This window comes from Fundulus heteroclitus, chromosome 20, assembly GCF_011125445.2.
Source record: "Fundulus heteroclitus isolate FHET01 chromosome 20, MU-UCD_Fhet_4.1, whole genome shotgun sequence".
NCBI lineage: Eukaryota > Metazoa > Chordata > Actinopteri > Cyprinodontiformes > Fundulidae > Fundulus > Fundulus heteroclitus.
Window position 1 is genome coordinate 3238746 of NC_046380.1, and position 20817 is coordinate 3259562.

The window sequence follows — 20817 nt, forward strand, 5'->3', positions numbered from 1 at the left end:
TGTAAGTAATATAAAATATTCCTCTGGACTGTACTTCTTTTATACATTTCTCCACTTTTTATACATACTTCTGCCGGAGGTTTTCCTTCCCGTTAATTGGGAGTTTTTCTTCCCACTGTCGCTTCATGCTTGCTCAGTATGAGGGATTGCTGCAAAGCCATGTACAATGCAGACGACTCTCCCTGTAGCTCTACGGTTCCCCAGGAGTGAATGCTGCTTGTCGGGACTTTGATGCAATCAACTGGTTTCCTTATATAGGACATTTTGACCAATCTGTATAATCTGACCCAATCTGTATAATATGATTGAACTTGATTTTGTAAAGTGCCTTGAGATGACATGTTTCATGATTTGGCGCTATATAAATAAAATTGAATTGAATTGAATTGAATACTTATTCAACATCATTCCTATTTTTTGTTTATCTTCACCAAAATTACGTTACTAAAGCTGCAGAAATAATTTCACCTTAGAATGCTCTGTGAATAACATTTATCTTTTCTAAAACAACGTAATTAAGAGCTACCATTACTCTGAGGATTGTTTGTGAATACATAAAACAACCTAAAAATAAAATGAGCAATCTCACAGTGAACAAATCTCTCATGCACTGCACCTCTCAGCTTGTGGATAAAAAGAGACGCATATTTTTTTTTTATTGTGCAGCTCTAGTTCTAGCTTCAGTGAGGAGGTTCTCAGCTAAAGCTGCATATGTTCCCAGTGTTTGCTGAGAAAGGAGTGAAACATGTCAGCCTTATGATGAATGCTTTAATAAGTGACTGAACCAATGAAATTCCCTCGCCTTGAGTCATGGCTGGTCAGTAAGGGATGATGGTGGGTGCAGAACCCCGACCAGCTGACAGCAGAGACCTATTCTGTTATCATCCATCCATCCTTTTTATGTGAACCTGCTCAACGCCTGCAGGGTCGCCTTAACTGGTTGACAAACACATTAATTAATCCTCTCACTTTCTTCTCTTTAAGCAATGAGGAGTAGAAGATAGTGGATAATTACCCCTAAAGGTGGCTGCATACATATTTGATTTACTTAGCGATTAAATGTAATGGCTGCACCCTCGTATTAACAGCGTGTCTCCCACTGACAGAGCGTTTTTATTAGCCTCATTATGCTAATGTTTTCACTCGGCCTCCCACACCTGGGAGCCGTCACAGGAGAGAGCAGCCGTGGGTATTAGGGTGGATTTGGGACATAAGGTGAGCAGCTATTCACACCAGATAAACCCCGTCTGCTCAGCAAACATCTCCTCGACTCATTAGGAGCCGAAGTTTTAGGCCAAACTGGGATTATTTTGGGAAACAGAAACTTTCTGAGGTTTTTGGGGAGAAAGTTTAAGATGCGGGATTTACTGTCTAATCCTTGTGGAGGATGCATTAATGATGTCTAAATGAAGAAAGGTGCTTTTAAAGAGAGGTAATCATGTCTCCATCTGTTACCTAGTGAGTTTAGTTATCCTAATTAGGATTATATAAAAGCACCTTTTTATAAGGTCATCTTTCATTAAGTATAGATGTTTAAATTTCTTATACTTTTTTACAATGTTTGTTATCTTTTCATGGCCGACACGTTCTTTGTTGAATGTCTAACTTTTATTACACGTTTTTAATTTTCATAGTGTTTCTAAGATTAAACGACGATGTTATTTTTCACGATATCTGAGGAAATCAACTTTTTTTTATTCCCACAGATGGTAGACAGGAAGGTAAAATATCCCCCTGTCATAATCTTTCAATTCAATTCAAATTAGTTTTATTTATATAGGGCCAATTATCAACACATGTCATCTCAAGGTTCTCTCCAAAGTCAGACTCCATCAGATCCTCCAGGTTGGTGAGAAAGTTTCCTCTCTAAAGAAACCCAGCAGGTTGCATCAAGTCTCTCCAAGCAGCATTCACTCCTCCTGAAAGAGCGTAGAGCCACAGTGGACAGTCGTCTGCATTGTTGATGGCTTTGCAGCAATCCCTCATACTGAGCATGCATGAAGCGACAGTGGAGAGGAAAACTCCCCTTTAACAGGGAGGAGAACCTCCAGCAGAACCAGAACCAGGCTCAGTGTGAACGCTCATCTGCCTCCACCCACTGGGGCTTAGAGAAGACAGAGCAGAGACACAGAAAGCTCAGAAGCTCACATTGACCCAGGAGTACTTTCTATGTTAGAGAAGACAGAGCAGAGACACAGAAAGCTCAGAAGCTCACATTGACCCAGGAGTACTTTCTATGTTAGAGAAGACAGAGCAGAGACACAGAAAGCATAGAAGCTCACACTGACCCAGGAGTACTTTCTATGTTAGAGAAGACAGAGCAGAGACACAGAAAGCACAAAAGCTCACACTGACCCAGGAGTACTTTCTATGGTAGAGAAGACAGAGCAGAGACACAGAAAGCTCAGAAGCTCACATTGACCCAGGAGTACTTTCTATGTTAGATGGTAATAGAGGATGATCTGCCTCCCCTGATGATGTCACAGCTAACAGAACGCCAGACCAGGTGTACCTTCTATTAAGAGGAAAATGACAGAGAACAAAAAGTTAAAAGCTGAAATAACAACAAGCAATGCAGATTGGAGAGCAGTAGGAGAACTCAGCAGAGTGAGAGAAATAGACCCTGATGTCCTCCAGCAGCCTAAGCCTATAGCAGCATAACTATAGAGGTAGCTCAGGGTAACATGAGCCACTCTGACTAGAAGCTTTGTCACAAGGGAAAGTTTTTGACAAAATTTACAATTCTTGGGTGTTTAAATATGGATCATGTCTTCTTTAGTTATTTATTCTTTCAGCGTGTGTTTAGTTATATTTTGTGTCTTGTTTCTCCTCCCTGTCGTTCTCCCTCGCCTGTGTGATGGTTATCCTCTGATCAACTCCACCTGCTCCTCATGCTTTCGCTCTCCTCCTAGTTTTAAACAGTCTGGTTTCATCTTTTTGTCACTGGTTCACCTCCGCTACTGTCTGCCTTTGGATTCTCACTCTACAAAATCATGACACCCACAGGACAACATGAAACACTCTCCCATCTGCTGCATCACTGCTCTTCATCACTGGATGACTCTTTTTACTGAATAACATATTTAACGTTGATATTTCTCTAACCCTTAAATGACCCTTAAGTCACAACATCACAATCTGGCAAATGAGATCAAACACAGAATAATACAGAAACTGCAGCTCAGGTTTGGACTAGAGCAGGTGGGAGCTTCACGGTCAGCTTTTGTTTTGGCTGGAGCTCAGAATGAAGCAAAAGCACAAAGACAGAATAAAACCACAGAAAGCTGTGCGCTTTATTTAAAAATCACTTTCAAAGCTGAAACCCGGCCTTCCTTTTCAGATTCTGCCGCATTGCCAGTTTCCTTAAATGCTTAAATGGTTTGTTGGAGAACGTCATAGAATAACCATCATCATGAAGACCAAGGAACCTGGTGGCCAAGTCAGGAAGAAGAACCAATGTCCCAAACATCCAGAGCTCTGCTCAGTCCATCATCTGAAGGAGAGAGGATGGACCTCCTGCAGACCTACCAGATCATGGACGTCCACCTGGACTGACAGGCTGGACCAGGAGAGCATTGATCAGAGAAGCAGGAGGACCATGGTGGCTCTGGAGGAGCTGCAGAGACCCACAGCTCAGGTAGCAGAATCTGTTGGAAGGACAGCTTTTAGTCGTTCACACCTCAGTGACTGGGTGCCAAGAAGAAGGCCATGGTCCAGAGAAACCCAGAGGAAGTCCTGTTGTCTCAGTTTGCATCAAGCTTTTAAGGAGACGCGGCAAACATGTTGATGAAGGCAGGTGTGACCCAAACCTAAAGCTTCACATTGTTCTGTGTCCTTCCCTTAAAGAAACAGTAGTGGCAGCATCATGCTGCGGGGGTGGCTGTTTTTCAGGAGGGGGGGGTTCACCTGTTTCTGTGCAGATGGATGTAGCCAAACCCGGACAGCCCTGGAAGAAACTGTTAGATGCAGGTCAGACTGGGGTGGAGGTCCAGCATCCAGCAGAGCAACCGTCCTAAAGAAGCGTGTAGTTGAGACAAAATGTAAAAAATGACTTCTGCGGTGGACTTTTACTCAAACAACTTCCTCTGTGCATGTTTTTGGTTCGTTTTAAACCAAACACTGAATCTTTTATCATCACTGTTAAGTTTCTTCCCTCACAGACTCGTGTTTTTCTCTCTCCCTGCTACTGAGAAGAAAAACGACATAAATGAAAACAAACAGGAGAGAAAAGAAAAAAAACCCGACATCTTTTCTTGACTTCTCCTCAGCCTGACTCCACTGAAAGCTTCACCGGAGCTCTGTGTGATTTCATTGCAGGTTGGCCTTTGGCTTCTGTAGAACGTGAGCAGTTTTAGACTTCACAATGTCAAGCCGACGGCGCATTGTGCCGCGTTTGCAGCCCTGCAGCTGCTGAACAAGCAGCACCAACAGGAGTCTGGATCTCTGCACAGAGGAAGAGGAAGTCATGCAACATTTACTGTTGTATTTAACAAAACGTCTGCATGTGGCAGGATACAGGAGGTTTGATCTACAACTCTGACCATGTTAACAAGTCACATCTTCAGTTATGATGGTTCCTTCCTCTGTGTTTAAAAAGCAGATGGAATAAACTTTCATATTCCCACCTCGTTAGAAACTCAGGCAACTTCTGCTGAATTATTTACAATATTTACGATTTAGTTTTCAGCTGTGATTGAGCAACAGTTTAGCTGATGTAGTTCGTTACTGTCCAGGATTAAACAACTGATCTGCATCTTTATATTTAATTAAAAACATGCATTTTTCACTGATTGTTGTTAGTATTTCATCTGCTAGAATAATTGTATTCCTTTAAAGAAAGCACACATTGTTTTCAAAGTTCTCCAGACAACTTTCCAATTTTAGATTCAGCTCCCCTCTACAACCATCTCTGTTCTCTTCCTTATTTCCTTATTTAGTTTTCAGGGTGAATTATTTTAGCTATGAATACTATTTTAGCTGTTTTACATTCCATCAGATCAGGGGTCACCAACCTTTGAGAAGCTGAGAGCTGCTTCATTGGTAATTTGTCAAATGAACTAGAAGAGTCAGAGCTCACCTTAACTTTATGTAATATATGCCTATTTTTAATGCATTTATCATTTTCAATCTATGTAAATACAAGTATGATTAAAAAAGAAGAGCAACTAAATAAAATAACATTTTAGATGCAGCTCACTGGAGGGTTTTGCTACTTTTTGAACGGGCTTGATGGCCTCACATGTGGTCCTTGGGGGCTTCCTGGTGCCTGCGGGCCAGATGTTGGTGACCGCTGCATTAGATGCTGAAATTTTGGAGCCTTTTAATTTAAAAACAAGTTAATTTATAAGGTCTCTACATCTAGCATTATTTATTAGTCTGACTGCATTTTATGCATTACAATCATTGCTTGTATATTACTTCAGTACGGATCAGCTACAGTAAAATCAATGTACAACAAAATGCAAATATTCTTTCTACGAGAGGCTTATTGATTGTTATTCTTTGCCGAAGGGCACACTAACAGTTCAGTAAGAAAAGTGAAGTCACAGCAAAAAAAGAAAAAACAGATTTAGTTTGTAATCTTATCGTCGGTGTAAAAAAAGCCTCTTTCAGGTAATTTTATTATCCCAGGAGTTTCATGCCTTGTTTTTATGGAAGGTCCTGCCATGGTTGAAACTGACCCACCATTGTTGCCTCCCTGATCGTCCTCTGGAGATCGGCCCAAACCGGTAACGACTGCAGGACGAGCAAAGCGAAGACAGCTGCCGAGGCAGCAGGAGACGGCGGAGGACACAGAGAGGAGAGGCCCTGCCTGATCCTCCAGAGTCCGTTAGAGATGAGAAATGTGTTGATCAGCAGAATCTGGAGCAGATGGAAACACGCTGAGGACGCTGCAAAAACAACTGTATTTAGATTTAAAGCGTTGTTTCCAAACCTTTTGACCGATGGTCCAAAATCAGAAAGTCAAAAGTGCTCACAGGCCTGAAGAAACACGATAATTGTTGTTTAACTAAAACTCTTCATCTTTTACATAAGTGGATGTGTAAATCATTTTACATTCAAAACATGAAAATGCTTTTGTAGGTTTGCCTTGTTGAAAGAAACACTTACAGCTTTCAAATAAGAGGTCAGGGGTCGTCTTATTTTAGATCTTTGTTTGTTCCCAGCAGCTGAACGAGGATTTGGGTCGAAATTAAATTTTTGCAGAAGTAGGTACAATAAGGTCGGCTTCTGATTAAATCGCTGAATGTCTGTGGCGCTATTTACTGAGGAAACACAAAGAAACAAAAAGTTGTGCTTAATAGAATAATTTATGTTGTTTCTAAAATTTTCCATTTTAAAATGTCTCTGTGTCACTAAAATTGTTCCTCTAATTATAATCCTGATCAATTACCGGTGCACAAGGACCAGGTTTGTAGCATTCTTAAATTTGCAGTTGAGGGCCTAAGAGTAGTCCGGGGGCCGTAAATGGCCTCGGGGCCAAAGTTTGGACACATCAGATTTAAGGGGATTTAAAAAGTCTGCAGAGCAGAGCTTAGTCCTTCACAGGCTTGTCCCCCATTTTCTTCCCCAGCTTCTCTGGTGAAGTTGTAAGCCAGACATGCAAGATTAAATTCCTGTTATTTTTCAATTCAGTTAAATTAAATCTTATTTATATAGCGTATATTCATTAAAAAGACATCATCTCAAGGTTCTTCCCAAAGTCAGACTCCATCAGTTCCTCCAGGTTGGTGAGAAAGTTTCCTCTCTAAGGAAACCCAGCAGGTTGCATCAAGTCTCTCCAAGCAGCATTCACTCCTCCTGAAAGAGCGTAGAGCCACAGTGGACAGTCGTCTGCATTGTTGATGGCTTTGCAGCAATCCCTCATACTGAGCATGCATGAAGCGACAGTGGAGAGGAAAACTCCCCTTTAACAGGGAGGAGAACCTCCAGCAGAACCAGAACCAGGCTCAGTGTGAACGCTCATCTGCCTCAACCCACTGGGGCTTAGAGAAGACAGAGCAGAGACACAGAAAGCACAGAAGCTCACATTGACCCAGGAGTACTTTCTATGTGAGAGAAGACAGAGCAGAGACACAGAAAGCACAGAAGCTCACATTGACCCAGGAGTACTTTCTATGTTAGAGAAGACAGAGCAGAGACACAGAAAGCTCAGAAGCTCACATTGACCCAGGAGTACTTTCTATGTTAGATGGTAATAGAGGATGATCTGCCTTCCCTGATGATGTCACAGCTAACAGAACACCAGATCAGGTGTACCTTCTATGAAGAGAAAAATGACAGAACAAAAAGTTAAAAGCTGAAATAAAAACAAACAATGCAAATTGGAGAGCAGTAGGAGAACTCAGCAGAGTGAGAAAAATAGACCCTGATGTCCTCCAGTAGCCTAAGCCTATAGCAGCATAACTATAGAGGTAGCTCAGGGTAACATGAGACACTCTGACTAGAAGCTTTGTCACAAAGGAGAGTTTAAGCCTGGTCTTAAAGGTAGACGGGGTGTCTGCCTCATGGACCACATCTAAACCATCAAGGACCCGTTTAGATCCACTGGGCCACTCTTGGCTTTACTGAAAGCTGCTCCTTGATGAGGGAGCTATTCACCCTACAGGCTGAGTCTAATCCCCTGTAGAGGAAGAGCATTTCAGACACCTGCGTTCAAGACCTTGTGGTTCCAGTCATGATCCATATCTCATTAACACCTGCTGAGAGTCAGAACTCACTCTTTGTACTTTGCTTTTTCTCCAGGTTCTGAGGACCTGCTGCCCTGCATGTTCATTAACTTCTCATCTGACCTGCACGTTTCAGACGTTTCCCTGCTTCAATTCTCCAGATTATCAGGATTCAGACGCTCTAAAGTAAAGAGAAAAAGTCTTATACTGGAAAATAATATCACAGAGTTTCAGCTGGGAAGTAAAATATGAAAACATTTAGGAGGTTAACGCGTAATGAATGTACACATAATTAGTTTTAAATACAAATACATTACAGGTTTAATTGTGTAGAAATGAGGAGAATGTCTGATAAAAGCAGCATTTTCTAACACCAGTGGGGCAGTAAAACACTTTTGGACCAACATCCCTGCAGGAGGATCTCATCCAGGAGCCAAACTCGGCGCAGAGGTCCCCGCTCTCCCCCCCCCCCCCCCCCCCCCCCCCCCCCCCCCCCCCCTCCCTGCAGCGGCTCAGTGGTTCGCTCCAGCCGGCTCTCAGCTGCAGTCCGCTCCCTCTGCACCGACAGACGCTCATTCGGAGCTGCAGCCCGGTCTCTGCGCCTCTCCTCCTGCGCTCTGTCTGCGTCTCCTCCGCATCTTTAGCCGCTTTTTGCTCCCTCTGCGGTAGGTCGCTCCTCCCTTCCTTCTCTCTTTTCTCTTCTCTTCTTTTTCTTTTCTTTTCTTTTCTTTCTGCTGTGATTTGTTGCTTTTCTCCGCTGCTCCGCGATCATTTGCTGGAGTTTTTTTTCATGACCATTCATCTGTCAGCATCCAGGATTGTTGTGGAAGGAAAACTCATCAAAGGACTTTCAGTCATATTTGTTCTTTTCTTTTTTAAGCCATGAAACTTTTTGTGTGCGGGTTTTATTTTCACCAGTTTGGTCTACTTTTAGTCGTTTTTCTCTCTGGCGCCTTGCGCACGCAGTTTTGCGCCGTGTGAGCGCAGCGTGGATGCGGATGGCGCCGCTGTTGTGCTGCTGCTCTTTCTCTCTAAAGTCTGGCTCCTCTTCTCTGCTGCTGGTGCCGTGAAATCTGGTAAGTCTGAGTTTCTGCTCGTGTTTTTCTCCCCACGAGTGGACCGGCTTGCTTCAAGCAGAGCGGGAGGAGCTGAAAGATCTTGTTTGGATAATTGAGCATATTCTTTTGTTGGTTAATTTCCCATCTTAATTTGTTTGCATTCAGCAGCGTTGGCATAAAAATATATTATTTTTTTTTTTGGTGTTGTTGATTGAAAGGTTTGATGAGCAGCTTTTGGGCATTCACGCTGAAAACTTTAAGGAAAGAAGACTTCTTTAAAATCCCAAAACAAATCTTTACAGGTGGACACAATAAATGGCAACATCATCTACAGGAGCAACAATCCAGCAGTGATAGTTCCACTCTGAATGTTTTTCTCAGGTCTACATACCAACAGATGCGAGTGTAGACCTTTACTTTCATCCAGCGTAGAAATGAACAAAAGGTCATGGAGCAAAGAGCCATAATGGAAACTATCATAGTGAGTTAGTGGAGCCCTGACACACTCAGTCACTGAAGGCTAATGCTTCATGCGCGCTTTCTCTGCAGCAGAGGCGGCTGCGCTGATGGGAAACAGAAAAATGTCACACAGAAATAAATAAACTCAAATTTATGCTGAAACGTGTTAATTATTCAGGGCCTCTGCTGATGATGAATACATGCTGCTGCACATTGGTCACTGTGCGCAGACACCGATGTGTTGTTGGGGTTTTTAACAGAGTTATCCAGGATGAAAACAACTGTTGGTGGATTTTTTATGCTCATTTTTAAATGTTTGAATGATCCCGGCTGCAGGTACCGAGGTCCAGAAAGAAGCTCACAGGAGACAGAGCTCCTTGCGTTTAAAACTTGTCTTCAAACTTATTCTTTGGTTGTCAGCATCAGTGAGGCTTTCTTAGCATTTTAGATTTTATTTATGCCTTTTTTTCTTCTTCTAATGTATGTTTATAGTTTGCTGTTTTGATAAGCACTTTGTTTCAGCTGTGATTGTTTTAAAGCTGTTCATAAATAAATTTGCTATATAGTGTAACAGTGAATATCTCAACATGCTGTTTAGAAGGATTTCACACAGGGGGACTTATTTCAAACGTTCAAACGACAGTAGCAGTCCGTGTTCTGGAGAGGTCCGTGTTTTATGGTTCTTAAAGTTCTTGGTCCAGGTGCAGTCCCCGTTTTTATATAAACTTTTTGAAGTTTTGGTCTTCGCTTCATCATCCCCTCAAGGCTGCAGTTTTCCATCTTGCCTGTGCACCTTTCATTACCGCACTTTTTCCATCCACTCAATTTTCCATTTGTATCGGTTAATTATTATGTGGCCAGCTGAATATTTAAGATCATACCACAGCGTCCCTGTACGGTCTAAGGCAGGGGGGTGAAACTCATTTCTATATGGGGCCACTTTGGCATCATGAAGTCGTTAAAAGGGCCGGTTACACGTGTATAGATGATACTTTTAACTTTATAATTTCATTTCAGTTCCCATAGAAGTATAAAAAATGCACAGTAACATAAAATTTGCACCCTTGGACCCAGTCTATCTGAAAGTTAAGTTGTTGTGGTGAGTTACACTTTAAACTCATCATTCTGTATCACTTCTTCTCTTTCTGGACATTTCTGAGTTGTTTTAACGTGTTGTGGAAAACCTGACATCTAGTGGCAGGATGCTGTTACTACACAGTTAAAAAAAATAACATTTGCTACAGGAGGCAAAGCTTTAGCCACTTAATACAATTCAAAAGGATATATGCCTCTACATTATGACATGATATGCCTTTTTTGGCTCTTGAGGGCCGGATAAATCTCCTTGACTGGCCGGATTTGGCCCGCGAGCCGCGAGTTTGACGCGTACTTTAAGGTCATTTTATGTGTGCTTTGCTTCACAGTGGCTGTAGCACATATTGCACTGAGATGCACTGTTACAGCTAGGAAAGGGAGCTGCATGCTGAGAAGAGGGAGACATGATTTGAAATGAATATTTAACACCAGCATGTGAGACGTGTGGATAATTAAGTTTAGTTTGTTTGTTTGTTTTGCTACTAGATATAAAAATTGGCAGCTGTGAAGCGAGTGTGAAGTCTCAAAGATGTTTCTATATTCTAATGGGTCTGTTGGTTGATCGTTATGTCCTCTTTTCCTTGGATTGTCTTTTCTTTAACAACCGATGAGCTTTTATTTGCCTTTTATCTTTTTAACAGTTTCATAGCGGCGTGACTCACCTCACCATTCTTAGGCACTAACTGCTCCATCAAAGCCTCCAGAAAGTCCTTTTTTGCTTCACAATTTTTAATTTTTCTTTCTCAAATGCGACAGATTTTTAAACTAGTTGACTGAACTAAAGCAGTCACATCACAGGGTGCTCATCAGGGTTTGTCCAGCGTGGCTATATAGAATTGGCTAAAGTGTGGAGGAACCATATCGTGCCCAGGCTCGCTTGGTACCAATGCAAGCAAAATTCAAATGGTCGGCCCAGATACACCAGATACAAGAACAATGGCTAGAACATGCAGAGGCGTGAGGACTCTAATGGACTGAAGGGGCAGAGAGCAGCAGGTCAGTCATGATCCCAGCCTGCTGACACCTTAAAGCTGCAGTAGGGAGTTCTGAACAAGCACAGCGTACAGGTCGCTCCTCCTCGCCCTTCCTGCACAGCTTCTCCCCCACAGTGGAGCTGCTCCGATGTTTACCACCGTTTTACTTCGGGCTCGGTCCAATTCTTCATTTTAAGCCCGCTTTTTCTCTGTTTACCTGTCTGTCTTCTCTGAGCAGGTGGTGCTGGAGAAATTGGCACTTTTCCTGCAGCGTTAGGTTGTTTCTGCAATCGTAGCTTCATGTCTGTTCGTCTGTCAGCATCCAGGATTGTTGTGGAAAGGAAACTCATCAAAGGACTTCGCTTCCGTTCAATTACATTTGTTCTTTTTTTTTAAGCTGTGAAACTTTTTGTGTGCTGCCCTTATTTTCACCAGTTTTGTCTACTTTTTGCATTTTTTGTCTGAAGCCTTGCTCCTGCAGTTTGCGCTGTGTGAGAGCAGCGTGGATGTTGGTGTCAGCTTGAGCTTGCATTATAAATCATGTGAATTAAGAGCAGTAACATATTGGGTGCATTACCTTTTTTTTCAAAATGTTATTATTGTAGAATAATTATTTTTCTCATGTTAGTATGTATTATAAAAGGTAGCCATCTTTTTATCTTTTTGGCTTTGGAGAGTGGGCATTATAAGCTTATTGCTTCTGCCAAATACACCCTTTTTCAGATTGTTTTAATTTATGTTACATGGACATATACTGTCATTTATTATATAGTTGTGTGTCTGAAATAAATACCTATCACACGACGGTACGCGGCGGTACGTGGCGGTACGCGGCGGTACGTGACCAGCGTACATCCACGTGACTGACACTGCTAACTCGTTCCTCCTGGCTCTGATGGGTCTGACCAGGACCGCTATGATTGTCACATATTATTCTGTCAGGACATAGTGACAGTTTGACCAACTATGTTAAAAAATACAGTTTTACAAAAGCTACCAACTAAAGCTTCTATTGACACTTGTCTTAGCTAGAGGAGCAATATCAACCTCTCGTCCTGCAGCACCCAGGGTCTGCGACCTTAAAACGGATCAAGACCTGTAGAGCTGCAGCTCCAGATAAGGTTCTGGGCTAGACTTTGAGATCACGTGTGGAGCAGCTGGCAGACGTTTCTCTGAAATGATTTCATCAGTGCCTGCAGCTGTTCCAAGTTCCTGCCTGTCTCAGATCTTCCACCGTTGTTGCAGTACCCAAATGAATTAGCCATAACCTTCTACAATGATTACTGCACTGCTGTCCTGACATCGGTGGTCAGGAACAAGAGGATCTTCTTAAAAACATCAAGGACACCAACCCAGCGGGTCTGGAGATCAGCTAAGGATGCAGCATCATTAACTCTTCAGCCCTGTCCCATCTGCAGTACCCTAAGACCTAACTAGGATGCACATGGCTATGTGACAGGAAGTAGCAGGAATTAAACCCACAACCATCTTATTACAAGGTGACTACACCACACACTAAGCCCCAGTCGCCCACATCTGAAGCACACAGAAAGGAGATCCACCAGCTGTGACCCGGTGGGGTTCAGACAGTAACCTTGTCCTGAACACCAGGCAAACCGAGGAGGTAGTTGCTGATTTCTGGAGGCAGAACACGCCTCGCTGCTGACACTCAGAGACTCAGTGGGGCGCGTTGATAACATCAAGTTCCTCTAACTGGTCCCGGACCCAGAACATCTCTGACCTGGTGAATTCAATTCAATTCAATTCAATTCAATTCAATTTTATTTATATAGCGCCAAATCATGAAACATGTCATCTCAAGGCACTTTACAAAGTCAAGTTCAATCATATTATACAGATTGGGTCAGATTATACAGATTGGTCAAAAATTTCCTATATAAGGAAACCAGTTGAAGAAGGCTCAACGGAGGCTTTTCTTCCTCGGGAAGCTGAGAGGGGTGGGCTTGTTCTCCAGAGTGTTTGTGAACCCTTAGAGAGCCCAAATAGAAAGAATCCTGTGTCTAAGTTCACCAGCATTATACCAGAGCTGCATGGCACAGGAAAGAAAGGACTTGGCCTGGGAGGTCAAAGCTACACGGGGAGCTGTGGGATCCACTCTCCCTGATACTCCAAATACAGCAGACGAGTTCAGAAGAGAGTCATCACCATCACTGCTGACTTCTCCCTTCCCACAGTCTGTCTGTACCGCTGCCTTCAGGGGAGCGGTACAGAATCAGCAACATGGACTCAAAGAAGGGAATATTTGTTTAAAACGTTCTGCTTACGTATTAGACGCAGGATGAAAGATCCTCTATACGTAATACATTTTCCACCATGCTGATCCCCTGTTGGCTGTTGCCTGTCTCCAGCTGTCAATGGAAGAGAGGCGGGGTTCCCAGTCCATCACAGGGAAACACAGAGGCAGACAGGACAAAGAAACATTCTCACTCACACCTAAGGAGAATTTAGAGAGGCCAATTAACCTAACAGTCATGTTTTTGTACCGTGGGAGGAAGCCGGAGTACCCGGAGAGAACCCACGCATGCACAGGGAGAACATGCAGACTCCATGCAGAAAGACCCAGGGCAAGGGTAGGATTTGAACCCAGGACCTTCTTGCTGCAAGGCAGCGCTACCCACAGCTCCACTGTGCATCCCATAATCAACCAAATGCTCAGTATTTTCCATCATCCTGCAAACTGACTGCTACCTGTCTTTTTGTCTTGAGCATCAGTTCACTTAAATATTTAAATTTCTTTGCTAATATCTATTTTTATGCTTTAAAAAGTATCAGAGAGTGTTTCTCTGATACTTTCATGCAGCTGCACAGTAACTTACATTTTTCTTTGAAATGAGCGCTGTCTGTCTTTTTAACTCCAACATCTAAATCTGATCACATGGGGGAGGACTATTTGGACTTTCTCAGAAAGTGTTGTTGGTGAATTCAACTCATTTCTTGAAGAACAGTTTGAAAACATTAAGTCCTGACTTGTGTCTGTGTGTTTTTTGTCAACCGGAGTGAATTTTGTGTCGCACCAAAATCAGGAATCGGGACTCAACAGTATTTTATTTGTCACCGTGGCAAAATTTCTCTTTGGCCACTCCGGTTCACATAACGAGGAAAAAACTAACAAACAAACAGGCGATGAACAAGTGTTACATTTTTATTTTTATTTTTTAGGGTTCAGCAGAGTCACAGCTAACAGATAGATGTCATTACAGTAGCATGAAGATAGTAACGATTCTTAAGAGGCAGTTTGTTCCTCAGAGCTGTCAAAGCCATCGCTCCTCTTTAGACTATTTACTGCACTTAATTGCTCCGATTCAAACCCCATTTAAAATGTTCTTGTTAGTGATTTTACTCCTTTGTACTGTGGAAACCGTGAAAACTAAGCTTCCTTATGGATCCTGCGTGAGCACAGTGACAATAAAGACGAGTCAGATTCCGATATATCGTGATCGTTACTCTGTGATCCATCAGATGGTTTTTTTATCGTCCATAAAAACTGAACCTCACCAGAAACCAGCAGCTTTGTAAATTTCTGTTTGACAATGCGGTCTGTTCTGATGACGGCTCATGAATACGTTTCTGTGCAGCGGACCGGCTCTGGAGAGCTTTTTGGCTCACTGCTTGTTTTCTAACCGACTCACTCGTCTTTAATCTTTCCTCCTGCGTCTAAGTCAGCATCTTTCTTTCCTCGTCCGTCTGTTATTGAGTTCTTTGTGGCTTTGCTGAAATGTTCAGCTGCTTTCTCATTAATGTAAATTAACTGTGGAGGTCTGCCTGGCTCCGTTCGCAGGCAGAAGCTGAGGAGTTTCAGTCTTTGGAAACTTTGCCACCTCCCTGATTCAGCAGAAAGCCGTCCTCCCTTCTCTGTCTTCTTTTCTTTCTCTCATCATCATCGGCCATCTCATTTGTCACAAAATGTATAATTTCTCTTTATTGCTCCTCTTTTTGTGGCTAAAAGGATCAAAGAACTACATGTTGGTTTCTGCTCTGAATCTCCATAAATGTTTCAGAATGACCAAATTGAAAATCATGTTTTCTTGCTCAGCTGACATCTTTTCGTTAAACAATCGTCTTTATCGGATTAACAAACATTGAAATAATTGTAATTTTAGAGGAATTTAGACATAAACATGTCTAGTTTAAATCTAGCTCAATAAAACTATGTTTCAAGCATTTTATTACATTACTATTTCAGACAAAATGAGGGTTATTACAGAATCACATCAGATCTGATTGGCTGATCAAAATGCACATTGATGTGTCCCATGGTCCTTACTGAAGTCTAAACGGCACAAAGAACCATTAACACAGTTTCTAAAGATGAATCTATTTCTCTCTTTGTTTTTTACACACCTTTTTTTGGTCAGTATCAACTGTTCATGTGTTCACAATTCAGGTGACATCTTCTCCTCAGCTTAGCTTATATCATCTGAGCTCTGAATGCCACAGTAAAAACAGGATATAAGAATAAACATTTTAATGTGAGTGCTGAAGATGCACAGGACGGAAAAAGACAAACTCTTGTTAAAATAAAAAGATGCTGAGAATGAAATCTAGGACATATGATAATAATATGGAAAAAATCAGGGATGGAGAGTTAGCTGTGGAAGACCACATCCAAAAACTTAAATATACATGTAGATCAAAGCTGTTGTGCATTGGATCCTAAAACCAAATATATTCTTTTTCCTAAACTGTCATTAACAGAGAAGACATTCCCAACTAGCATTAAACTTGTGCCGTTAGCATCATAGCCACAAAACTCTGGGCATGCACAGTTGATTTTTTTCCTAATGCTAAATATTGTCATCAGCAGAGAGGAGCTGGTTCCGGTGAATATACTGTAAATGAAATATATACAGTATATTCTGGCACATCGAAATATTTATTTCTGTTATAATGACGTTTTGATTTTACTTGTAGGCAGCGCAGCCCCACCTTCTCCTAATGACCAGTCGCCACTGCTCATGCATGGAGCTGATAGAGAACCAGGAAACCTTACAGGGCAGCAGATCCAGCCCTATATCGCCACCTAATTTAAACTTCTGCCATCCATCCATTGTCTGTATGTCTGTTGTTCTGCTGGAGGTTTTTCCTTCCCGTTAAAGGGGAGTTTTCCTCTCCACTGTCGCTTCATGCATGCTCAGTATGAGGGATTGCTGCAAAGCCATCAACAATGCAGACGACTGTCCACTGTGGCTCTACGCTCTTTCAGGAGGAGTGAATGCTGCTTGGAGAGACTTGATGCAACCTGCTGGGTTTCCTTAGAGAGGAAACTTTCTCACCAACCTGGAGGACCTGATGGAGTCTGACTTTGGAAAGAGACTTGAGATGACATGTATCATGAATTGGCGCTATATAAATAAAATGTAATTGTATCTTAGCTTATCCTTGTAGTGACTGGTACAAGGAACTTCCTACTGCAAGCGGCAGTGCTTATGACTAGGTTCTAGGTTTTCTTGGAGCCAATTTTGGTTTTGCTGTTATTTTTTCCCCTTTTTTGTGAATAATTTGTGGAGAATATTGGGACAATGTGTCAACGGACCAACAAATATTCTCTGTGCACAGGCAGGTCCTGGAGAATCTGCAGTATTTCTCAGCATTACGTCATCTTGCACAAGCACTGGCCGCTAAAAGGACTAACACTGTGAAGATGACGCTCATAAACTGGCCCTAATATCCGCAGATATTTCTGTGCTTCTCCGCTCGGCTGCACCCGTGATGGATGTTATTCCGTCAAGTGTTTCCCTGTTGATATCTGGAGCTCAGCTGCTGCCAAACGCATTGGCTCCCATTTCCTTCATCCATCATCCATTTATTCATCATAAACCTCGGTCCTCTCACCCGGCTGCCGCACGCAGTTCCTGGGACCCTGGGGTTTGTCTGCAGCCTTTGATCCATTAGGTTAGTCACGGTGACAGCGCTGTCGGCACGTCGTTTATCAAACGTCTGCCTGAGAATCTTAAACCGTCTGCTCCAACCTTAACTTTGTATTTGATCACGGCGTGTCACACGAGCCCGTGTAGTTCAGCTCCTAGGCTTCTCTTCTGTCCCTACCCTTTGTCCATCAATCCTGAGCGCTTTGTCTTCTGCTGAAGTCGTGCATGAAAAGGCTGATAATCGCAGAAAGTCTCTCACATAAAATATTAGCACGGCATCTAAAAGTGTCTAAAATATTTAGCGAGCTTAGAGGAAGGCAGAAGTCTTTAACCTGAGGGCTGCAGCACAGGATCGTTTGAGCTCTGATGTGAGCTTAGTTAGTGGTGACTGGCTTGTTTTTGTTGGTAAAACTAGAAAACTACAAACTCCAGTCTCTGTTTTTAACAATACTCTGTTTCTCAAATGTGTTTACCAGTCAAAACAACAAACAACCATTTTTAATCTAGAAAATCTGGACATATTTGTGATTTATTCCAGCAGCATGAACAGATTATTGCCGACTATTATTATAAAGTACTAAAGTTTCATGGTTTTCTTACACAAAAAACACATGAATGCATAACATTATTTAGATGCCTTTGAGACAGAAAAGCAACAATAATTCATGCTTAGGTTGTCCAAGAAATATAACACTATTATTAGTAGAGATAAAACAATGATATGCAACAGTTCTCATTGTGGGTTTGAATTCCTGCCTTGTGGATAATTATTTGTTTTGGTGAGTTCGGTCGTATCCTCTCTTAGAAGAGTGTGGAAAGACTCCTCTGGCCAACGTTGAGCTCCTTTGCAAAGAACAACACTAAATCTGCAAATGCTGGCTCTTCAAAGTATCGGGCGTTGAGGCATTGGGTCTTAAACTGAACCTTGAGTGTAAATCTTTTGTATTTGGGCGCCAGCAAAGCAAAGCCAAAGTAAAGCAGGAGTTTTAGTCAGGGCAGGTGAGCTGAGCCAGCGTGGTGGTGTGTGCCTTCCTGCAGGTGTGTGCATGTTTTTGATGCGTGCTCCACATGCTGACTGCATACGTCTGTGTTGTGGTGATCCCTGAAGCACTGAGTTAAACTTTAATCAGCTCTCAGAGTTTCCTACATCGACTACCAAATAACAGAACCCAGCAGTTCACACGCAGAGAGCCAGGGATGATCGTCACATCTGGGTTTGTGTGACTCCATGGGTCAGTCAGGCTCTTTTTATACACAAATCACACAATTTCAAGCACACTCATGGACTGACTAAACATTTAAAGACATGCACGGTGCTGTTTGGGGACATTAAAGCAGATCAGTGTATGACATGTTTTGGTTTTATGGTGGGATCCTTTGTAAGCTCACCAGTAATCTATCTAACCCTCGTTTAAATCTTCTGGGTGAGTATGGAGTGAATTTTGTTATTATTGTTGCAAGCAAAGAACACATTTTGTAATAAATGTTTTTTTTTCATATATTTGTTCAAATTCCTCTTTCTCAAATTGCGTTTTAAAATAGTCAGGTTGGCCCGCAAGGATAAGACAACTTCATAGATTTAAAGTTAACAGGAAATACACTTAAGTGGACATTTCTGCTTAGCTTCTTTGACGCTGTGGGTGTTTGTGTGCATATACATGTGCTGTATATGCTCCTGTAAGGATGTGAGCACAGACGTAGAGGCAGAAGTTGTCAGGAAATGGTTGCAAAGATTGAGAAGGTGCCCACCAAGCCACAGAAAAAAAAGTTTTACTGGATATTTAAGAAGTTAAAAGTGGGACATTGAGCTGGACTGAAGAACGCTTCAGGAGTGCAGCAAACTCCTGGAGGAGAGGGAAAAAAAATGGGTTGCCACCAGTGCAGAGCTTGTTCAACGCTGTCAGCAGCGGTTAGATTCGGTGTTAGCCGTTCATCGTAGCGCCGCTGACTTTGAACATGGCTGAGAGTCACAAGAAGCGAACCATGTACACGTTTATGAGAAGAAGAGGAAGGCCTCAGTAGAAAGAAATAAGACCAAAGTGGATTTGGGAGATTTTCTTCATATGATCCCTCAAAAAGGGATTTGGGGAAACTTCCGGAAAAATCGTCGACTCTACCTTTAATCTTTGCATCTTTGAGGGAAACATTTCTTGATGACACCCTGGTGAATAGAAGGTCAGAAAACTTCAGTTTGTCCTTAATTCTCTGCAGCTTATTAAAAAGAGACGAGTCACTGACAGCAGATTCTCACAATCATTAGTCTCCTTGTGCACAGAGGGTTTCTGTGCTGACCTTCATGTCTCTGAGTTGCAGTTTATCATGTAACTCAGCACTTCTCCGTTGTCATCGACACCACCGCCATGACAGAGACTCGACTTTTAACTGTGTCAATATGCAGGATCAAACGCCGCTCTAACGAATTCACAAAAATGAGGTTGTCACAACAATGGTGTGTGTGGCGCTGTTATGGATTTGTCGGTCACATGCGTCTGGGAATGAGGTTATTGAATTTAATCCTGTGAGTAATGTGTTTAGGCGGCAAGCGACTGCTCGTTGAAACGGGGAAGCCTTGACCTTTTCGGATGCATCTGATTACTGTCAGCTTCACTTTATCAGAAGCGCGCGTGTGGGGAGACATACGGATCGGTTTCTTTTAGAAAGTTTGAAAAGTTGTGACATTGAGGATGCATAACCCTCGGAAAAATAAGCAAAGAGAAAAGAAAGGTGGAAAAAAAACGGATTTTCTTAAAGTTTGTGAGAAACAAGGCCGATCGTAAGTCTTTGCCCTCCTTCAGCGCCACTGATTCATCAGAAGAGAGCAGAGCTTGGCTCCTGGAGCTTAAAGCTATAGATTGGAACTACTCAAACATTTACCAGGATCAATGAGCCAGACAGGCCCAACATTCTGCATGAACACCGGTTTACAGGCAGCACACCTCTAGGTCATATTGTTGGGTCAAACGTGGAAAGAAAAGGTGTGACGGTAAAGATGAGAGACGTTCTCTGGTGCATCTTCTGCCTCTGAGCCGCCGACACATTAGCAGTTCTGGAGGTTCAGAAAATGAACCAGGAACAGATCAAAACAGGAAAACCTTCCTAGTCATGTGATAAACGACAGCTGGCCTGCACCGATCAATCTGCTGGTGGGCTAAACCAGCCTAACCTGACTCCGCCAGATAGATTTGCTCCGCATATCCATCCGGTAACCTTCCGTTGAAGTAATTTTGGGAAGGGGCGAAAATACTGGTTAGCTGATTGGCCTATGTTGGTGATAGACGGGCCAAATAAACCAATCAGATTCGTCGTCGTTCTGTTACGAGCGACGACGAAAACACAACCACAAGCCAAGCTACTCTTGCTGCTGCAGGTAAAGGCTCGTTAGCTCAGCAAAGAAATACTCTGTAATTCCGATTAAACTTGCTCGATAGCCACGCTAACGCTACTTTCATCGGCTGAAGCCGCCATGTTCTTTAGACTGAACTGACGCGCTGCTCGTTGCGTCACACCTCAACCCGCCTCAAAGCCAACGCTGATTGGACGTTCGTTTGGTGAACGGCTCCAAATTTTCTTTAACGGAAAGTAGCCAGACTGATCTGCGAGTGAAACCTTGAAAGCTCGCGAGATCAGGATGGTCTCACGAGGCTAGAACCAGCCAGGTTCACTTTGATCACTG

The 20817-nt window shown here is 42.6% G+C and overlaps 2 protein-coding genes across 3 annotated transcripts in view; one reads left to right on the plus strand and one right to left on the minus strand.

Moving 5' to 3' along the window:
• The window catches only part of LOC118567219 (nuclear factor 7, brain-like), a gene marked incomplete in the record, with an annotated part of 854268 nt that overhangs the window by 643981 nt on the left and 189470 nt on the right, over nucleotides 1-20817 (minus strand).
• raly (RALY heterogeneous nuclear ribonucleoprotein) overlaps nucleotides 8197-20817 on the plus strand; it is a 93793-nt gene continuing 81172 nt past the window's right edge. The window contains exon 1 of one of the 2 annotated variants that reach the window (XM_012879889.3): nucleotides 8197-8335. The gene's annotated coding sequence lies outside the window, so the exon portion shown is untranslated. Of the gene's footprint in view, nucleotides 8336-8535; nucleotides 8747-20817 lie in introns of those variants that run through there. The other variant, XM_021307235.2, reaches the window with a different exon arrangement.